General features: G+C 36.4%; 1 long non-coding RNA gene, 2 other non-coding genes and 2 pseudogenes across 3 annotated transcripts in view; all 5 read left to right on the top strand.

Moving 5' to 3' along the window:
* The window catches only part of LOC136040775 (uncharacterized), a 59871-nt gene that overhangs the window by 19237 nt on the left and 16927 nt on the right, over nucleotides 1-23707 (top strand). The gene's annotated exons all lie outside the window — the stretch shown is intronic.
* LOC136041117 (U1 spliceosomal RNA) lies at nucleotides 10621-10748 on the top strand (annotated as a pseudogene).
* LOC136041122 (U2 spliceosomal RNA) lies at nucleotides 13115-13282 on the top strand (annotated as a pseudogene).
* Nucleotides 15702-15865, top strand: LOC136041119 (U1 spliceosomal RNA). The gene has a single exon (XR_010620960.1). It is a non-coding gene; the product is annotated as a U1 spliceosomal RNA (small nuclear RNA).
* Nucleotides 16700-16817, top strand: LOC136041126 (U5 spliceosomal RNA). The gene has a single exon (XR_010620964.1). It is a non-coding gene; the product is annotated as a U5 spliceosomal RNA (small nuclear RNA).

The raw sequence follows: 23707 nt of genomic DNA, 5'->3' as shown, positions 1-23707 counted from the left end.
ACTAGTATGGTGGACGCCCCCCCCCCAAGCCCCCACGCGCGCTTAAGTCGTTACGCGCCATATTAGTTACGCGCCATTGTAAATATGTCCCTGTGTCCCACCTGTGAATATATATATATATATATATATATATATATATATATATATATATATATATATATATATATATATATATATATGTTTTTAACTACGTAAAATTTCTGTGCATATAATGTCTCCCATTGTCTGTGCATATAAACAGATTGTCAGGCTTACTGACTCTTGAACATGCAACGTATAATTGTCCATGGGAAAAACAATCCGTATTCAGATCTATACCTCATTATTCTAATGATCGCCCTTGAGCTTGTTGATGGTGATTGCTAATCGAACATTCCCTGTGTCCCCGTCGTGTTTGATATATCCCCCCGTGCCCCCCGGCATCCCCGTTGTAGTTGTGTCCCTGTGTCCCGGTCGTCATTTATATTCCCTGTGTCCCGGTCGTCATTTGTGTCCCAGTGTCCCAGTCTGCAATTTCTCTTTGAGTGTCCTTGGTCGTCGTTTATATTTCCTGTGTCCCAGTGTCCCGGTCGTCATTTGAGTCCCAGTGTCCCGTCTGTAATTTCTCTCATTATTCTAATAATTGCCCTTGAGCTTTGTTGATGGTGATTGCTAATCGAACATTCCCTGTGTCCCTGTCGTCATTTATATATCCCCCTGTGCCCCCCGGCGTCCCCGTTGTAGTTGTGTCCCTGTGTCCCGGTCGTCATTTATATTCCCTGTGTCCTGGTCGTCATTTTTCCATGGGAAAAACAATCCGTATTCAGATCTATACTTCCTTATTCTTATGATTGCCCTTGAGCTTTGTTGATGATGATTGCTAATCGAACATTCCCTGTATCCCCTTCGTCATTTATATATCCCCCCTGTGCCCCCGGGCGTCCCGGTTGTAGTTGTGTCCCTGTGTCCCGGTCGTCATTTATATTCCCTGTGTCCCGGTCGTCATTTGTGTCCCGGTCTGTAATTTCTGTTTGAGTGTCCCGGTCGTCAGTTGTGTCCCGGTTGCTCATGGGAAAAACATTCCGTATTCAGATCTATACCTCATTATTCTAATGATTGTCCTTGAGCTTTGTTGATGGTGATTGCTAATCGAACATTCCCTGTGTCCCCGTCGTAATTTATATATACCCCTCTGCCCCCCGGCGTCCTCGTTGTAGTTGTGTCTCTGTGTCCCGGTCCTCTTTTATATTCCCTGGTCCCGGTTGTTATTTATATCCCAGTGTCCCAGTCTGTAATTTCTCTTTGAGTGTCCCGGTCGTCATTTATATTCCCTGTGTTCCTGTGTCCCGGTCGTCATTTGTGTCCCGGTCTGTAATTTCGTCAGTCGACAAACATGACGTCAGTCGACAAACAACTTTATGACGGCATAATGCTCAATTTTTACAATGAACTCAGTCGACACACTAACATGACATCAGTCAACAGAGACACAAACAAACAACTTATTTATCTATCTATATAAAAATAAGTTGTCTGTGTGTCTGTGTGTCAAGTGACGTCGTTTTTGTGTGTCGACTGACGTCATGTTTGTCGACTGACGAAATTACAAACCGGGACATCGGGACACAAATGACGACCGGGACACCGAGACATCTATATATATAAAAATAAGTTGTCTGTGTGTCTGTGTTTCGAGTGACGTCATGTTTGTGTGTCGACTGACGTCATGTTTGTCCTATATAAAAATAAGTTGTCTGTGTGTCGAGTGACGTGATGTTTGTGTGTCGACTGACGACATGTTTGTCGACTGACGAAATTACAGACCGGGACATCAGGACACAAATGACGACCGGGACACCGGGACATCTATATATCTATCTATCTTCTATATATATAAAAATAAGTTGTCTGTGTGTCGAGTGACGTCATGTTTGTGTGTAGACTGACGTCATATTTGTCGACTGACGAAATTATAGACCGGGACATCGGGACACAAATGACGACCGGGACAAAAATGACGACCGGGACACCGGGACACAGGGAATATAAATGACGACCGCGACACTCAAAGAGAAATTACAGACTGGGACACCGGGACACAAATGACGACCGGGACACAGGGAAACAACAACAACGGGGACGCCGGGGGGGGGGACAGGGGGATATATAAATGACGACGGGGACATAGGGAATGTTCGATTAGCAATCACCATCAACAAAGCTCAAGGGCAATCATTAGAATAATGAGGTATATATCTGAATACAGATTGTTTTTCCCATGGACAATTATATGTTGCATGTTCAAGAGTCAGTAAACCTGACAATCTGTTTATATGCAGAGATAATGGGACAGCCAAGAATGTTGTATATTCGCAAGTTTTACGTAGTTAAATATATATACAAACATATATATATATATATATATATATATATATATATATATATATATATATATATATATATATATATATATATATATATATATATATATATATATATATATATATATATATATATATATATATCTATCTATATTCACAGGTGGGACACAGGGACACAACTACAATGACGCGTAACTAATATGGCGTGTAACGACTTACGCGCGAGGGGGGCTTGGGGGGCGCGAAGCGCCCCCACCAACTAGGTGTTGGGGCGGCGCGAAGCGCCATCCCAACAGCTAGTAGGGAATATAAATGACGACCGAGACACTCAAAGAGAAAGCGACCGGGACACAAGGAATGTTCGATTAGCAATCACCATCAACAAAGCACTGGGACACAAATGACGACCGGGACACAGGGAATATAAATGACGACCAGGATACTCAAAGAGAAATTACAGACCGGGACACCGGAACACAAATGACGACCGGGACAAAAATGACGACCGGGACACCGGGACACAGGGAATATAAATGACGACCGCGACACTCAAAGAGAAATTACAGACTGGGACACCAGGACACAAATGACGACCGGGACACAGGGAAACAACAACAACGGGGACGCCGGGGGGCACAGGGGGATATATAAATGACGACGGGGACACAGGGAATGGTCGATTAGCAATCACCATCAACAAAGCGCAAGGGTAATCATTAGAATAATGAGGTATAGATCTGAATACAGATTGTTTTTTCCATGGACAATTATATGTTGCATGTTCAAGAGTCGGTAAACCTGACAATCTATTTATATGCACAGACAATGGGACTGCCAAGAATGTTGTATATTCGCAAGTTTTATGTAGTTAAATATATATATATATATATATATATATATATATATATATATATATATATATATATATAAATATATATATATATATATATATATATATATATATATATATATATATATATATATATATATATCTATCTATCTATATTCACAGGTGGGACACAGGAACACAACTACAATGGCACGTAACGACTTACGCGCGGGGGGGGGGCTTGGGGGCACGAATCGCCCCCACCAACTAGGTGTTGGGGTGGCGCGAAGCTCCACCCCAACAGCTAGTATATATATATATATATATATATATATATAAATATATATATTATATATATATATATATATATATATATATATATATATATATATATATATATATATATATATATATATATATATATATATATATATATATATATATATATATATATATATATATATATATATATATATATATATATATATATATATATATATATATATATATATATATATATATATAGATTTATTTATTTTCTTTATTTCCCTCAAAAAATGAGGAGTACGCTACAATATAAGATAAAGAAAAACAAATGATAACACTTACAATCAAAAACCTATCAAATAATTGATCAAACACCTAAAAAGAGAAGAAAAAAAAGACACAAAAACACTTGCTAAATAGTTTAGCCTATAAACCATCAAGAGCCAGAACTGTTACTAAAAAACGGAAATAAATTGTGGCCTAAAAGGTTAATTTTCGCCTTATCTTCAAATGTAGTATAGTTTTCTTTATACAGACTACAGGATCCTTCACTTTAAGCTTTAAAACAATCTCAGTGTTACTAAAAAAAGGAGGAAACCCAGTAAAAATTAACAAAATTTAAAATAAGAAACTTTAATGGGCGAAAGATCAGAAGGTCTGAAATTACGGAAGAGGAGGGACGGGAACAATACGTGAGGCAGAGCAACAGCGCTATACATACGACCAAGGACGTCCCAGCGGTAAAGACCCCGAAAACGAATTAAAAGACCAAATGCCTTGCGTAGTTTCATCTGAACATGCTGAACCAGGACTGGTTTAAAATCTCTTTTCGAAGCAGCATAAGGTAATCCCAAATAAGTGACTATTGGCGACGACTGAAAAATAAAACCATTGCCGCAATCGAGAGTCGCCGTGACATTATCCTCTAAACAATTTACAACAAAAAATTGATATTTTTCAAAACTGATCGAAAGGCCCGAACCTTTTAAACAATTAATTGAAATATTCAAATTAGAAACAAGACTAGACTTGGACCGGCTTAGAAGGATAATCTCATCAGCATATGCAATGTAAGACAGATTTCGAGATAATGAAACAAAAGAGCAGGAAAGAGAATTAAGGGCAGTAGCTAAACATGAATTGAATATATAAGGAGAAATAATTCCTCCTTGTCTAATTCCTCTACCCACTTGAATTAATTTGGACTGAGATGAAGAAGAAATCGGACAAATTATTTAACCCCAGACCTAAGGAGTGAGAAATGTCAACATTTATTTGTCCTGGTTGTGGTCGATCTTGTGGCAAGGGGATCACCCTGCAATGCACAAAATGTCTCGAGATGTTTCACCCACAGTGTGCAGGCATTTCCCCAACTGAGCGCAAAGAAAAACCGTCGTCATAATAACCTGATCATAGAAGAAGCTTCTTCAAACATTGATAACGACAAGGACAAGAATCTCCTTTGGAATTTTCTCCGAGGCAATAGGCGGACTAACATGCCTGATACTAATTCCACACCATCGCTAAAAGAGTGGGAAAATTATTTTTCTAAGTTGTCGACTTCGCACGATTCTAACAGTGTTGTGTTGCAATTAGATGAAAGGCTGAAGAATTTTTCAACTGATTACAGGATTTCTGAGTATATGTTACGTAGAGCGATCAAAAAATTAAAGGCGCAGTCAGCTAAGGATCACGATGGCGTATTTGCTAATCACCTTAAACTTGCTCCTTCTTCTTTTCTTATTACTCTACAGGCATTTTTCAACCTTTTACTTATTACTAGTTTAGTACCATCGTCATTCTGTATTGGCGTAGTTACGCCTATTCCTAAGAGCGGGAAAAAAGACTTGTCATCTTGTAGTTCCCGGAGGCCAATTACTAGGGGTTCTATGATTGGGAAAGTGTTTGAGTTGTGTTTGAAGGATATTCTTGAAATTGTTGACGCTGGTTCTAATCAAGTTGGTTTCAAGAGAGGTTTGGGATGTGACCACGCCCATGCATATTTCAGCAAAGTTATTGAAGAAGCGAGAATCTCTGGTAAACCGCTATACGCCCTCTTGATCGATATCAAATGGTCCTTTGATAACATTTCTCATGCATCTGCACTGCTCGCTTTAATCCATGCTGGATTGCCCCTAGCTGTCATTCGAGTCCTTCGCTCTTGGTATTCTGGATTAAATATCTGCATTTGTCCGATTTCTTCTTCATCTCAGTCCAAATTAATTCAAGTGGGTAGAGGAATTAGACAAGGAGGAATTATTTCTCCTTATATATTCAATTCATGTTTAGCTACTGCCCTTAATTCTCTTTCCTGCTCTTTTGTTTCATTATCTCGAAATCTGTCTTACATTGCATATGCTGATGAGATTATCCTTCTAAGCCGGTCCAAGTCTAGTCTTGTTTCTAATTTGAATATTTCAATTAATTGTTTAAAAGGTTCGGGCCTTTCGATCAGTTTTGAAAAATATCAATTTTTTGTTGTAAATTGTTTAGAGGATAATGTCACGGCGACTCTCGATTGCGGCAATGGTTTTATTTTTCAGTCGTCGCCAATAGTCACTTATTTGGGATTACCTTATGCTGCTTCGAAAAGAGATTTTAAACCAGTCCTGGTTCAGCATGTTCAGATGAAACTACGCAAGGCATTTGGTCTTTTAATTCGTTTTCGGGGTCTTTACCGCTGGGACGTCCTTGGTCGTATGTATAGCGCTGTTGCTCTGCCTCACGTATTGTTCCCGTCCCTCCTCTTCCGTAATTTCAGACCTTCTGATCTTTCGCCCATTAAAGTTTCTTATTTTAAATTTTGTTAATTTTTACTGGGTTTCCTCCTTTTTTTAGTAACACTGAGATTGTTTTAAAGCTTAAAGTGAAGGATCCTGTAGTCTGTATAAAGAAAAACTATACTACATTTGAAGATAAGGCGAAAATTAACCTTTTAGGCCACAATTTATTTCCGTTTTTTAGTAACAGTTCTGGCTCTTGATGGTTTATAGGCTAAACTATTTAGCAAGTGTTTTTGTGTCTTTTTTTCTTCTCTTTTTAGGTGTTTGATCAATTATTTGATAGGTTTTTGATTGTAAGTGTTATCATTTGTTTTTCTTTATCTTATATTGTAGCGTACTCCTCATTTTTTGAGGGAAATAAAGAAAATAAATAAATCTATATATATATATATATATATATATATATATATATATATATATATATATATATATATATATATATATATATATATATATATATATATATATATATATATATATATATATATATATATATATATATATATATATATATATATATATATATATATATATATATATATATATATATATATATATATATATATATAATATATATATATATATATATATATATATATATATATATATATATATATATATATATATATATATATATATATATATATATATATATATATATATATATATATATATATATATATATATATATATATATATATATATATATATACTAGCTGTTGGGGTGGAGCTTCGCGCCACCCCAACACCTAGTTGGTGGGGGCGATTCGTGCCCCCAAGCCCCCCCCCCCCCCGCGCGTAAGTCGTTACGTGCCATTGTAGTTGTGTTCCTGTGTCCCACCTGTGAATATAGATAGATAGATATATATATATATATATATATATATATATATATATATATATATATTTATATATATATATATATATATATATATATATATATATATATATATATATATATATATATATATATATATATATATATATATTTAACTACATAAAACTTGCGAATATACAACATTCTTGGCAGTCCCATTGTCTGTGCATATAAATAGATTGTCAGGTTTACCGACTCTTGAACATGCAACATATAATTGTCCATGGAAAAAACAATCTGTATTCAGATCTATACCTCATTATTCTAATGATTACCCTTGAGCTTTGTTGATGGTGATTGCTAATCGACCATTCCCTGTGTCCCCGTCGTCATTTATATATCCCCCTGTGCCCCCCGGCGTCCCCGTTGTTGTTGTTTCCCTGTGTCCCGGTCGTCATTTGTGTCCTGGTGTCCCAGTCTGTAATTTCTCTTTGAGTGTCGCGGTCGTCATTTATATTCCCTGTGTCCCGGTGTCCCGGTCGTCATTTTTGTCCCGGTCGTCATTTGTGTTCCGGTGTCCCGGTCTGTAATTTCTCTTTGAGTATCCTGGTCGTCATTTATATTCCCTGTGTCCCGGTCGTCATTTGTGTCCCAGTGCTTTGTTGATGGTGATTGCTAATCGAACATTCCTTGTGTCCCGGTCGCTTTCTCTTTGAGTGTCTCGGTCGTCATTTATATTCCCTACTAGCTGTTGGGATGGCGCTTCGCGCCGCCCCAACACCTAGTTGGTGGGGGCGCTTCGCGCCCCCCAAGCCCCCCTCGCGCGTAAGTCGTTACATGCCATATTAGTTACGCGTCATTGTAGTTGTGTCCCTGTGTCCCACCTGTGAATATAGATAGATATATATATATATATATATATATATATATATATATATATATATATATATATATATATATATATATATATATATATGTTTGTATATATATTTAACTACGTAAAACTTGCGAATATACAACATTCTTGGCTGTCCCATTATCTCTGCATATAAACAGATTGTCAGGTTTACTGACTCTTGAACATGCAACATATAATTGTCCATGGGAAAAACAATCTGTATTCAGATATATACCTCATTATTCTAATGATTGCCCTTGAGCTTTGTTGATGGTGATTGCTAATCGAACATTCCCTATGTCCCCGTCGTCATTTATATATCCCCCTGTCCCCCCCCCCGGCGTCCCCGTTGTTGTTGTTTCCCTGTGTCCCGGTCGTCATTTGTGTCCCGGTGTCCCAGTCTGTAATTTCTCTTTGAGTGTCGCGGTCGTCATTTATATTCCCTGTGTCCCGGTGTCCCGGTCGTCATTTTTGTCCCGGTCGTCATTTGTGTCCCGATGTCCCGGTCTATAATTTCGTCAGTCGACAAATATGACGTCAGTCTACACACAAACATGACGTCACTCGACACACAGACAACTTATTTTTATATATATAGAAGATAGATAGATATATAGATGTCCCGGTGTCCCGGTCGTCATTTGTGTCCTGATGTCCCAGTCTGTAATTTCGTCAGTCGACAAACATGTCGTCAGTCGACACACAAACATGACGTCACTCGACACACAGACAACTTATTTTTATATAGGACAAACATGACGTCAGTCGACACACAAACATGACGTCACTCGAAACACAGACACACAGACAACTTATTTTTATATATATAGATGTCTCGGTGTCCCGGTCGTCATTTGTGTCCCGATGTCCCGGTTTGTAATTTCGTCAGTCGACAAACATGACGTCAGTCGACACACAAAAACGACGTCACTTGACACACAGACACACAGACAACTTATTTTTATATAGATAGATAAATAAGTTGTTTGTTTGTGTCTCTGTTGACTGATGTCATGTTAGTGTGTCGACTGACGTCATTGTAAAAATTGAGCATTATGCCGTCATAAAGTTGTTTGTCGACTGACGTCATGTTTGTCGACTGACGAAATTACAGACCGGGACACAAATGACGACCGGGACACAGGAACACAGGGAATATAAATGACGACCGGGAGACTCAAAGAGAAATTACAGACTGGGACACTGGGATATAAATAACAACCGGGACCAGGGAATATAAAAGAGGACCGGGACACAGAGACACAACTACAACGAGGACGCCGGGGGGCAGAGGGGTATATATAAATTACGACGGGGACACAGGGAATGTTCGATTAGCAATCACCATCAACAAAGCTCAAGGACAATCATTAGAATAATGAGGTATAGATCTGAATACGGAATGTTTTTCCCATGAGCAACCGGGACACAACTGACGACCGGGACACTCAAACAGAAATTACAGACCGGGACACAAATGACGACCGGGACACAGGGAATATAAATGACGACCGGGACACAGGGACACAACTACAACCGGGACGCCGGGGGGCACAGGGGGGATATATAAATGACGAAGGGGATACAGGGAATGTTTGATTAGCAATCACCATCAACAAAGCTCAAGGGCAATCATAAGAATAATGAAGTATAGATCTGAATACGGATTGTTTTTCCCATGGAAAAATGACGACCAGGACACAGGGAATATAAATGACGACCGGGACACAGGGACACAACTACAACGGGGACGCCGGGGGGCACAGGGGGATATATAAATGACGACAGGGACACAGGGAATGTTCGATTAGCAATCACCATCAACAAAGCTCAAGTGCAATCATTAGAATAATGAGAGAAATTACAGACGGGACACTGGGACTCAAATGACGACCGGGACACTGGGACACAGGAAATATAAACGACGACCAAGGACACTCAAAGAGAAATTGCAGACTGGGACACTGGGACACAAATGACGACCGGGACACAGGGAATATAAATGACGACCGGGACACAGGGACACAACTACAACGGGGATGCCGGGGGGCACGGGGGGATATATCAAACACGACGGGGACACAGGGAATGTTCGATTAGCAATCACCATCAACAAGCTCAAGGGCGATCATTAGAATAATGAGGTATAGATCTGAATACGGATTGTTTTTCCCATGGACAATTATACGTTGCATGTTCAAGAGTCAGTAAGCCTGACAATCTGTTTATATGCACAGACAATGGGAGACATTATATGCACAGAAATTTTACGTAGTTAAAAACATATATATATATATATATATATATATATATATATATATATATATATATATATATATATATATATATATATATATATTCACAGGTGGGACACAGGGACATATTTACAATGGCGCGTAACTAATATGGCGCGTAACGACTTAAGCGCGCGTGGGGGCTTGGGGGGGGGGGCGTCCACCATACTAGTGGACTATAAGTCCACCAACTAGTGGACTTATAAGATCTGAAGCAATTTAACTCTTCTTAGTTGTTATAATTGTGTAGTGTGGGAGAAAAAGTGTGTGTGCAACATTTGAATTCAAAGGAAAGTGATGAAGATGGCCCCTTTTTCACTGCTTAAATGATTCGACATTGAAGATATTTACTGCTAAGATTTTGAACAACTCATACTTACCTGGCTAGTAAGCTGCCTTGATCATGAAGGAGGCTCTCCCAGGGTGAGGCCTTTCCATTGCACTTCGGATTGGCTGACCCCTGTGATTACCCAAAATGTGGGTAACTCGACAGTGCGGACCCCTGTCCACACATTGAAAAGGTTTCTTCGTTGGAGCCCGCACTACGTTGCAATTTTGTGATTTGAAAGGAAAAAGTATGCAAATTGATAATGTTAATACCAAGTAAATTTGATTGTTGGGCCCTATTGAAAAAATTAATTTTCCGACAAGCTGACATGTTTGAAATAATACGGAGAGAGTTGAGCGTATAATTTATAGAAAATGGTTGTGGAATTTTCTCCAGAACATCTCTTAAATAAACACATTTTGTTTTTCTTAGTCTTGTATTAAAGCAAATGATGGGGTATCAATGACCAGTCGCCATAATTAAATTAAATTGCCTAAACTGATTGAATTCCTGATGCATTTTGTTTTTGAAAATACTCCGTAATTATCAAATACTGATTTTTAAATTGAACTAGGAATCAAATCAAATTACTGAAATTTAATTTAAGTCACAAAGGCTAGTCTTAAAAAGTGAAATACCATTGGTCACCATATCCTTAGATATGGTGACCACACATTAATATATATTATTTATATATAAAATAAGTAATTATTTATTATCCTTAGAGCATAGCCATGTAATTTATTTAGGCTAAAAAGTAAAAGGCAAAGCATTGCTCAAAAAAACTGAACAAAACTAACTCAAATCCATACACACTATTACTGCATAAAGTAATTGATCTTCTACCCTTGAAAAATCAAAAGATACAACCATCTTGGAATGCAACTTTCCTCGTACTACTTTGTTTCTACTAAGTCCTTCTAGCTCGACTCCATCTTATAAGACTTTTTTTTTCATTTCTTTTTCTTTTCAACAGTGGCGTAATTTCGTCAAAATCCAAACTTGAAGGGGATGGAGGAGCAAAGATGGAACCCTTTGTCCAAAATAAAGTGAAAATAGCAGTAAAAACTAAAAAGAAGCCATTTGGTACCACAAAGGCACTATCTAGTACTCTAAAAGGACTATAAAGTTACTTTAAAAAAAAAGATGTTTTTCTGTAGATCCTTAAATTTATAGGTTTATATTAGTTTAGACAAGATTTTGGAAGAAACTGAATTTCAGAAGGGGGGAGGGGAATGAGGTTTGGGGGAGGTTAAAAACAAGGTTTGGGAGGGGCAGTTGCCCCTTCCAGCTCCATAACAAATTACGCCCCTACTTTTCTATGGTTTCGAACCTTAGAGTTGTTTAATAAGCTTTGATCAATTTCTCCTATAAAACTGGAATACTACTTGAAGGCCATCTATTCTTCAAGACAGTCTTCTGGGCTACATAGTTAGTAAGAAGATGGAATTATAAAATTACTCAAGTAAATGACATTTGAAAAGGACAAATACTTATAAAACAAAGTAAGCAATCATTTATCTGATAAAGTCTCACTGTTTCGTGTCTGTGTATCTTTCTTAGGTGATTGAAAATCCAGCTTTTGTTTCCATATTTGAAGCAAATTTAATAATGTCTTAATAAAATTTTCATTGTTACCATGTAGCATATATGGAAAACCAGTGGCTATAATTCAGGGAAGGAAATTTTCTCTGCAAGATGTTTTTACTGCATTCCTCCTCTTAGATTAAAAAAAACCTCTTCGTGGTATTATCATTGAAAAGGGCTTGTTTTTTCTTTGTATTTTTGTTAAAAAAAATTGAAAAGACAACGAGATTCCCCTGCCTGGAATCTGGAGAATACTCTTTCGCCCCCTATCCCCTTCCCCTTGGGCTGTGTATACAAATCTATTTTGAGGAAGGGATACCAAAAAAAAAATAAAATAAAATAAAACCCATCGGAGACTTGTTTAAATGCATTGCGCTACGTTTTAACGAGTCGGACAAAAATATCGGGGATTAGCTCATTGGGTCCAGCCTTGTCCCCTAGCTTCCATGAATTGGCGCTTTTGATCAATACCAGTGGTGTCGACTGGTGGATTGACAATTTTTATTGCAAACGAGGGTGTTTTTTTGGGTATTTTTGTAAAAGAAAGTAAAAAAAACAAGAGAATCGTTCTCTCTGGACTTCGAAAAAAACTTTTCTCTGTCCCCAACCCCCTTAAATGCCGTGAATTAACGTCATTCATCATTGCTGGTTCCGATCATTGCCAGCTAAAGGGCCAGAAGAATATATCTTTGATTTAAGGTGTTATCTTTTCAGATTTTGGCTTTTTGTGTGACAATTTTGTCCAAGTCTTGATTGGAAAATTTCCCGTTTACCATTGAAATTTTGAGATAAAGTTTGATATAAAGGGAAATGTTTCGTACTGTTTACAAAAATCTAAAGACAAAGTGATAAGTTAATTGAATGTTATTTGGGAATTGCAACCGAAATAAATTTTGTGACAAACTTTGTTACTGGTATTCTTGTAAATGCTTTGACAATCCTTGTTGAATTATCGCTTCTCGGCCTTTTGGCTAAGATCATAGTGTAGTATCTGTTCTTATCAGCCGAATATCTGATACGGCCCCTGCATTGGGCCCAGAATATTAAACTGATTTTTGGAAACCGGAGGGATGATTGGTCTGCTCCGCTCGCTTCACCTCCGGGATTGGCGGAAACCTTTCGAGGGGAAACCAAAGTCCATGAACCCTAATTAATAATGTGTATAATACGGTATTCAAAGTGAAGAGAGACCCTGCCTTTAGTTACTTAGTCCTTGAGTATATCGGAAATCATTTTTTTTCAATATGATAAAAAGAAGAAACACTATATAATATTTACAAAAATTAATGGTGAAAAACCCAATGGGTGGACGCCATAATTAATTTAAAGTGCCCAAGCTGGATCCAAGTCCCCGTTCATCTTTATCGAAAATTAAATAAAAAAAAAAACAAGTTTTTTTAACTGAAAGTTAGGAGCGACATTTAAACTTAAAAGGAACAGAAATTACCCCGTATATGAAAGGGGCTGCTCCTTCTTCAACGCCCTGCTCTTTACGCTAAAGCTTGACTCTTTCTCTCAACTCTACTTTTTGAAAACAGTAAAAACTTTAGCGTAAAGAGCAGGGCGTTGAAGAAGGAGCAGTCCCTTTCATATACGGGGTAGTTTCTGTTCGTTTTAAGTTTTAATGTCGCTCCTTACTTTCAGTTTTTTTTATTTAATTTCTGAACGTTTTTTAGTTAATCCATGTTTTGATTTCGGCTCTCTGCAGATGAATAATTAAAGCGAAATTTGCATATTTATTTATTTGGCTAAATGGCTTTCCCATAGTTTTGGTCGAATGATTTTGCGAAAAAAGGAGGGGAAGGAGGCCCAGTTGCTCTCCAATTTTTTTGATACTTAAAAAGGCAACTAGAACTTTTAGTTTTTACGAACGTTTTCATTAGTAAAAGATATACGTAACTTACGAATTAGCTTACATAACAAACTTCTATGATCGTATGTTTTTATTATGTATATGAGAAGGTTCGCCCACTCGTCAATACCTTGTCAATAACTCTTTGCATTAAAGCTTAAATTTTGTCCCCTGAATCACAAAGCCGTAGAATAAATAGTTGAAATTACTAAAAATCCTTTAGCGTAAAGAGTGAGGTATTAGGAGGAGGTGAGCCCCTTATATGCGTAATATTTTCTGTTCGTTTTAAGTTTTAATGCTACTCCATACTTCCAGTTGAAAAAAACTTTTTCATATTTATTTTCTCATTGTTTTTTTTTAAATAATGCTAGAAAATGCTGCGCCCCCTTTATGGAAATCTTCTTCCCCCATGACAAATTCCTCCATGGAAAATTTCCCCCACATAGCCCCCTCTTCTCAACTCCCAACCCCTCCCAACCAAAAAATCCCCCTGAAAACGTCTCTACATTTCCCAATAACCAAAATATATGCAAACACTGGTCAAAATTTGCAACTTGCAGCCCCTCCCACGGGGACTGTGGGGGAGTAAGTCGTCCCCAAAGACATAGTTTTAAAGTTTTTCGACTATGCTGAATAAAATGGCTATCTCAGAACTTTGAACCGACTACTTTGGGAAAAAATGAGGGTGGGAGGGGGCCTAGGTGCCCTCCGATTTTTTTGGTCACTTAAAAAGGGCACTAGAACTTTTCATTTCCGTTCGAATGAGCCCTCTTGCAAAATTCTAGGACCCACTGGGTCGATACGATCACCCCTGGAAAAAAAACAAAAAAAAACAAACAAACCAATAAACACGCATCCGTGATTTGTCTTCTGGCAAAAAATGCAAAATTCCACATTTTTGTAGATAGGATCTTGGAACTTGTACAATAGGGTTCTCTGATACGCTGAATTTGATAGTGTGATTTTCATTAAGATTCTATGACTTTTAGGCGGTGTTCCACCCTATTTTCTAAAATAGGGCAGATGTTCTCAGGCTCGTAACTTTTGATGGGTAAGTCTAAATTTGATGAAACTTATATATTTAAAATCAGCATTAAAATGCGATTCTTTTGATGTCACTATTGGTATAAAAATTCCGTTTTATAGAGTTTTGGTCACTATTGAGCCGGGTCGCTCCTTACTACAGTTCTTTACTACGAACTGTTTGATAGTTCGTAATTATAAACTGCTGAAATTTAAATTGAAGCAATATTCGATTAAAATTACTGAAGTGATTGTTTTTGGCCTCAGGCGGCTTGGTTCTGCGGTGAGTTGTTGATAGTAGTAATGACTAAAGCCCCCCTATGATTGTTGGAGAGAAAATAATTGGCAAAGTCAGTAAAACGGTCACTGGGTTCTCAGAAATTAAAGTTTCGACTTTTCAGTCAAATTGATAAGGGAGTGAGAAACCCCTGATTTTCTTTTCTCAAAAAGGTAAACTTGCATTTAAACGATCTAGAGGTATGCTTATGAAAATTAAATGGGGTATTCCTATTTTCAAAAATAATTTAGAGACTTGATTCACTGCTGTAAAAAAAGTTTTGTAAGGCTGCATCTGTTTAATAAATTAGAGTTTCTGAGTGGCATTCAAAGCAACGGGATTTATGTCGAAAGACATTAGTAAAATGTTAAGATTTTGAGAAATTCATACCTCCCAGCTAGGGAGCTGCTTTGATCATGAAGGAGGCACTCTCAGGGTGAGGCCTTTCCGTGCCATCGCATTTCTTATTTTCGACCCTTGTGATTACCCCAAATGGGGTAACTCGACAGTGTAATTTTTGGTAGGGGGACTGTGTTGGCACGGACCTCTGTCCACACATTGAAAAGATTATTTTTTTGATCCCACACTATGTTGCAATTTTGAATGGAAAAAGTATGCTAATTGATAATGTTAAATCCAACTAAATTGGATTGTTGGGCCCTATTAAAAAATTAATTTCCTGACAAGCTGACATGTTTGAAATAATACGGAGAGAGTTGAGCGTATGATTTATAGAAAATGGTGGTGGAATTTTCTCCAGAACATTTCTTAAATAAAGACATTTTGTTTTTCTTAGTTTTGTATTAAAGCAAATGATGGGATATTAATGACCAGTCGCCATAATTAAATTAAATTGCCTAAACTGATTGAATTCCTGATGCATTTTGTTTTTGAAAATACTCCCTAATTATCAAATACTGATTTTTAAATTGAATTAGGAATCGAATCAAATTGCTGAAATTTAAATTAAGTCACAAAGGCTAGTCTTAAAAAGTGAAATGCCCTAGGTCACCACACATTTCATCAAGTCAATTGCATTGGCAACATATCAGACTAAGAATTCCTTCACCACCACTAAGCTTCTTGGAATATTTTATTAGGGGGGCCTTTGGCTACAGCAATTGATTGACCATTCAGCTACATTACAATTATTTTTGGGCTTGATTACTGAATATTTATGTTATTTTCTGAGGATGTAGTTTTAGTAGTATGTCATTAAAGTTGCCCATGAACTGCTGTTCATTGAAAATGTTTTCGCATCATATAACTTTTTGGCCCGCATTTACTTGATCGAACATTGAATTTCTTATTGCTTTCGAACCTTGTTAAAAAAAAACCACGAGGATTTATTTTTATATACCCAAGTCAACCTTAGCTATTTTCCTACCTCTAGCCTCTCCTCATATCAAGTTAATCTTTCGCCTATTACTAAAGATTACCGTGGGGAGGGGCACATGATGGGTCTTAACAAATATTTGAATGCCGAACGGCAATATCCGGTAGGGATGCTAGTGGTGCAAGAGACGCTGTGAACCAATTATTATTCGAGCTTACATAACTGTCATAACTATGACAGTTACATAACTATGTAACTTACATAACTATGTTAAAACCAAGTTCTTATTGTAATGTTTTTGTTCGCATTAGCCTAAAGACCCTATCATTAAACATTGGCCAAGCTTCGCATAGAATGATGGGAGGTGTCCACCTCTCTTTGCTGCAAGCTTTTCAAAAATTTGATTATGTTAAATTTATGTTATTTATTAATATGTAGTATTCTCTCATTAACTTATAGGAAATCACCAAAACTAATTACTATTTACTTATCAACATACAGTAGCTGTTTTGTAAGTAATGCCAGTCGGAAAAATTCTTATAATTATTTTTTGTTTTTGATAAAATATTAATTATAAGCTTAAAATTGGTCTTGAATCGTAGTTTAATGAAAATTAAGCTAAATATGATTTTCGTTTTAAAATTGATTCCCCCGCGAGGGACTAGAGACTCACCAGAATAGAACTGCAGTTTAGACGATCAGTTATTCTACTTGCTTGCGCGTAAATATTGCTAATGAATGTAATTTGACTAGTGCTAGTAGCAGGATAGCTAAGTAAAAACAGTCTTGATTGATGGATATGTATCTGTTAATTACGAACGCAAAGTTGGTTAAACTGTGGGTTAATAGTGAAACTAGATTATAAGAACCGAAAAGAAAAAACGCACCACATTTCAATTAATCCTTTATATATATGAAGTCCCGTCAGTGATTTTTGTTTAGGATGGGGGGAGGGGTTGGGAGATGGTACGGTACACGTCTTCAAAACGTATCAAATTTTATTAATGTGCATTTTTTACGACTCAGGAACAAATTTTAGAGGAGGGCGAGGGTAGAAACCTTGGAGCCTCCCTCCTCTGGATACAAGCTTGAAGGGTCTAAGTATCATAGAAAGCAAAATGATGATTATACACAATTATAGTCTAAAACTCCTCAAGGATTGGCGACTATTTAGGTTTTCACAGCCAAAAAAGTGCGACATGCTCACCTAGAGGTGTAAAAGTGATGGCTAGCCGTGTAGAGATGGTTGGTCCGCTGGGTTGGGGAATCCTTTGTCTGAGAGGTAAGGGTTCGATTCACGACCAGGCTGGTTATTTGGTTTGGGATAGGGTCAGTTGCGTGACTCTCTAAGCTCAGCCAAAGTTGGCGCAGCTCTGAATGGGTACCTGGAGAAATCTGGGAAAAGATAAGAAGAAAAGGTGTGTAAAACCACAGGTCGGGTCGCCCCCAACCCCCCATTACACTTCCTGGCTGAAGGGACACAAAAGAGAGTTCAGCACCGCCAGTTTAGATTTTGAGGGTCTAGTGCCGTCATACTTACCTACTTTAGAGATTTATAAAGCTTTATTAACATAATAGCAAGTGTCATATCAAGTACCCTGGCACTGCCCAGTATTTACAGAAAAAACTACCAAATACCAAGGATTAAGTACACACTGGAACCTAATGTATAGGATCCTTTTATAGGAGTAATCTTTCATATCCAAGGTGGATTAAGTATATATTGCAGCCTCTTGTATAGGACACTTTTTTTGGAACAATCCACGTATCAAAGATAAATTAACATTGTGATATCAAATCGTAACGTGTTGTTTTATAGTTTACACTATTCTGCAATCCAAATCAGATCCCATTCACCAATATCCAACTGAACTTTCACAGTTAGTTCGAGGAAAACGTTACGTGAGGTTGCATTATTAATTTGGTTAGATAATACTGCTATAGATGAATAAATAAATCCAACAGCATACATTGCTACAAATTGGAGTTTTACTACCCCCCAGTACCGTATACCTTCTAAAGTTTAATGCGGCATTTGCATTTTATCAAATACTGTACATATTTTGAGTAGTGCGCTTTAAATTTTATAAAAATTAAAAGATAAATTCAAAATTATTAAGGTGACTGTATATGACTAATAAAAATACGTTGAATATTAACATGCAATTATAATAATTCCTCGAATGTCAAGAATTCAAGACTTTATTTCACACACTTTTTTTTACTTTTAATGTCATAATAAAAAAAACGATGTTTACATAAACTTGGCTCTAGTTAAAGCGTAAAGGCTGTCGTGAAAGCTTAAGGCGACGCTAGAACGTTTTCTCAGTAGCAGCAAAAAATGAATAAGAACTACGTGAAGGCTTGCAAAAGCTAGCAGAATTAATTCCAGCATGTCGGTATTGCATCACCTCGTTTGATAGTCTATTGGCATAACCGAAAGCATAGTTAGGTCATTACTTGGCAAATGCTTCCCCAATTGAAAATAGAACACAAATTTTAATTCAGTGGGAATTATTCCGCAAGGTCGATAGCATGATTGAGCTAGCGATACAGCTGATTCGTTATAAAAAAGAAAAAAAAAACCTGATTAGAACATTCTAACAAGATTAGTTTCGGGGTTTAGCATTAGCCTTAAAATCAATACCATAAAATTCATACATTAATATGTCTTTTTATCTGAAGCAGAAACATTAGAAGTTCCACACAAAAATTCCCATCTTTAAAAAGTACTTACAATGCCTAAAGATACACTATTTAGTAATTTACATTGAATTGACTGTAATGTAACGTTGCAAATGGCTAGGAAATATTTATCTCTAGGAGGTATACAAAACTACAGAAAAAAAATTTAATAACATTCTCCCTTTAACATATGGTTTTTCCAACTCGATTTTATCAAACAGTTCGTGGTAACGAACTGTAGTATGGAGCGACCCGGCTCAATAGCAAACGTAACTCTAAAAAACGGAACTTTGATGCTAAAAGATACATCAAAAGAATTGGATTTTCATGCTGATTTTAAATATATAAGTTTCATCAAATTTAGTCTTTTTAATCAAAAGTTACGAGCCTAAGAAAATTTGCCTCATTTTGGAAAATAGAAGGAAACACCCCCTAAAAGTCATAGAATCTTAACGAAAATCACACCATCGAATTCAACGTATCAGAGAACCCTATAGCAAAAAATCAAGCTCCTATCTACAAAAATGTGGAATTTCGTATTATTTGCCAGAAGACAGATCACGGGTACGTGTTTATTTGCTTTTTTTGTTTTTTTCCCCAGGTGTCATCGCATCGACCACGTGGCCCTAGAATGTCGCAAGAGGGCTCATTCTAATGGAAATGAAAAGTTCTAGTGCCCTATTTAAGTGACCAAAAAATTGGAGGGCACCTAGGCCCACGCTCATTTTTTTCTCAAAGTGAATGGATCAGAAAATTGTGATAGCCATTTGTTCCGCATAGTCGAAAACCATAATAAATATATCTTTGAGGATGACTTACTCCCCCACAGTTCAGTTTACATACATTACATACAGTAATGGTTAACCGAATACAGTATTGTATTCATTTTTTATTTTTCGGAATTAACCTTCCTCTCCCCCCGCCCCAACTCCCCCAAATAGAACGGATCCGTTCCGGCTACGTCAATCACGTATCTAGGACTTCTGCTTATTTTTCCCACCAAGTTTCATCCCGATCCCTCCACTTTAAGCGTTAAGATTTTAGGTCCCCCCCCCAACTCACCCCATTGTCACCGGATTCGTTCGTAATTTAAAATAAGAGCTCTGAATCACGATATCCTTCTAAATATCAAATTTCATTAAGATCCGATCATCTGTTCGTAAGTTAAAAATACCTCATTTTCCTAATTTCTCCGATTTAACCATCCCCCAATCCCCCCCAGATGGTCGAATCTTGGAAAAGGCAATTTCTAATTTAATCTAGTCTGGTTCCTCATAGGCCTGTCAAATTTCATCGTCCTAGCTTACCTGGAAGTGCCTAAACTAGCAAAACCGGGACCGACAGACCGACCGACAGAATTTGCGATCGCTATATGTCACTTGGTTGACCAAGTGCCATAAAAACAGCAAAATACATAGACCTAAAATGAAGATGAAATCTAAATGAGGTACATAAGTAAAGGAATTCTCTTTTAAAGGAATTCCTAATGCTTTTGACTTGCAGAATGGATCGTATTGAAATCAAAATTCGAGTAAAACTTACACTGTAAAAAAAAAAAAAAAAAAAAAAAAAAAAAAATTGTTTTCCAATAAATGTTTTACTGGACTTTAAAAAAGCCAAAAAAAATATAATTTTTTCGTTTAAATTGTGACTTGCTATTTGAATTTCAACAAATCATTGAATGCACTAAGATATATGTATTTTACACTAGAAAAAATTTAATTTTCAACGTAAAGAGGTTATATTAATCAACATGGTTTGGACTTCAGCAGATTGAAATTTCTTGAATATCATATTAAATTTGGAACCATTGAAGACTGTGGAAAACCGTTTGAAAGTAATATGTTCAGTACAAATTCGATTCAAAAATTAGAATTGTAACAGAAAAGGCGGATGCTAATTGATTTTTTGAATTTAAAGAGATAATATAACAAAAGAAAATATATTTTTACTTTGAATTGAGCTGAATTAACCTGTCTACAAAGTGAACACCCGGTATTTTTATGTTCAAAAATTATCTTCTAAGTTTCAGATGCGCTTTTTTATATAAGATTTCTTATGTATTTCTGTAGGTAGAAAGTTTCTAATGATTCTACCCTAATCTTACCAGTACTAATGGTCAAAATATAGTGCCTTCTGAATTCATTTTTTCTAATTAATAACAAAATCCTTCATTGAGAACATACTTTATTTTTGCGATGAACATCATTTTTGTAATGAGACCGAAAAGGCGTTTAAAAAAAATATTCCTTGGATTTGCCACAAATTTTCAGCTAACACTGAATAACCAATTAAGAAAATATACCAGAGGAAAAAAGACGCCTGTAAAGGCATTCAATTCCTTTACGTGCACGTAAAGGAACCAAGAGCTTCCGAAAAAAGAGAATTCTCCAAAATAGCTCAAGTTTCAACTGGACTTGAAAATACTACATTTTAATAGTATTAATTTGCTAACAAATTAATTTAAATAAAGGGACCTTTAACAATCAAAGATCTATCAAACAGTTCATGGTAACGAACTACAAGTTAGAAGCGAGTCGGTTCAAATAGTAACCGAAAAGCTAAAAAACTTGAGTTTAATAGCAACTGATAAGAATATACTTTTTATGTGGATTCCAAGTGTAATAATGTCATTAAGATTAATGCTAATCATCAAAAGCTATCCCCTGAGAAGATTTGCCTGATTTAAGAAAAAGGGCAAAATACCCCAAAAACGTCAATGGATCTTGATGTAAACTACACCATCGAGTTCAGCATATCAGAAAACGGAATTGCAGAGGTTCAAAGCTCGTATCTATGAGGAAATTTAACTTTTTGTTTATTTTTTTCGTTTTTTTTGCCTCAAGAAAAAAAGGTCACGGATGCGTTTTGGAAACGTTTTGCACTTTAGAAAGTAAGAACTCAATCAATGTTCTAGTTAGTTGCCTTTTTTATAGTCTAGAGCTACATAAGAACATCATATGGGGGGGGGAGATGAATTTTCAAAACGCAGAAACAACCTTACGAATAAGCAATAAAATTATTCATCTAAAAATAGGCTTCTTTTTGTTCTGGGATATTTCCCCGCTTCTATTCTTGGCCTTTAACATTGTAATTCTTAAAATAGTTTTTAGTCAGTATAACAATATTTTGTTATAGCTAACAATATTATGGGTAGGTTTCAAAAAGGGAGAAAACACTCCTTAAGAGTCCAGGAATCTTAATGAAAATCACACCATCAAATTCGGATTACGAGAATCCTCTTATAGAAGTTTCAAGCTCCCATCTGCAAAACTGTAAAATTTTGTATTTTTTACCAGAAGAAAGTTCAAGGATACGTGTAGATTAATTGTTTTTTGTTTCCTTTTCCCAAGGGTTATTCCATCAAACCAATAGTCCTAGGATATGTCAAAAAAAATTAAAGAGCTCCATTAAGCCAAAAATAAACAAAAACAAATTCAAATAATTTTCCAAGCGTAAAACTACCACAAATCATCATCAATTAATAAATTAAACCCAAAACCAACAGAAATTACAATAAAAAACCGAGCCAAACTCAAAACGAGCAAAAATTAGCCTGAGTAGGGCTGACAACCCTCACGCCTTCTCAAGACCAGAACAGAATTTGCACTTTAGTGAAAGCAAAATACATTTTAAGTGTTTTCACTTTTTTGACTTTAGTAAATATACAAGTAGTAATATTTTACGGAATAAATATCAGAATATGTATATTAAACTGATAATCCATGGTTATTTGCTTTTTAAGTAAAGTGCAAATTATGTTATGGTCTTGTGAAGACATGGGGTTTGTCAGCCCCACTCCTTTTAATTTTTGCTCGTTTTGGGTTTGACTAGGTTATCTATTGTAATTTTTGTCAGTTTTGGGTCTCATTTATTTATTAATGGTGATTACTGTTAGTTTGAAACTTGGAAGATAAGTAAAATTAACTCGTAGAATTTGGTAACGCTTTCAGCAGTAGTAATAGAAGTAATCAACTATTTGAGCTGCCAACATCCCCTGAAATTTTAACTTAATACCCTCAGCTATTCCTTAGATATTGGTGATTCGTAATTTTGATAATCAGCACAAACAGTGTGTTACTTTTTGTTCCACTTCCCCCTTCCTAGCTGTGATGGGTAATGTCATCTCCATAGTTATAGCTATTAAAGATTTTGTCTATTTCACAATTTAAGTCACTTATTTGGAGGAAGAGGAGTTAAAAAGGGCATGGGAAGGGGTTGAGTGTTTTCCGACCACTTTTCAACATCCCCTCAGCATGTCATGAAAGTTTCAAATCAACGCCTACCGCTGTTTTTAAAATATTGCAGACCCTCTTTTTTGATAAACTGGATGCAAGGAACTGCATTTTGATTTAGTATAGCATATCCCTC

This window comes from Artemia franciscana, chromosome 21, assembly GCF_032884065.1.
Source record: "Artemia franciscana chromosome 21, ASM3288406v1, whole genome shotgun sequence".
NCBI classification, from domain to species: domain Eukaryota; kingdom Metazoa; phylum Arthropoda; class Branchiopoda; order Anostraca; family Artemiidae; genus Artemia; species Artemia franciscana.
Note: the sequence above shows the minus strand (reverse complement) of the source record. Positions and strands in the feature narration are given on the sequence as shown.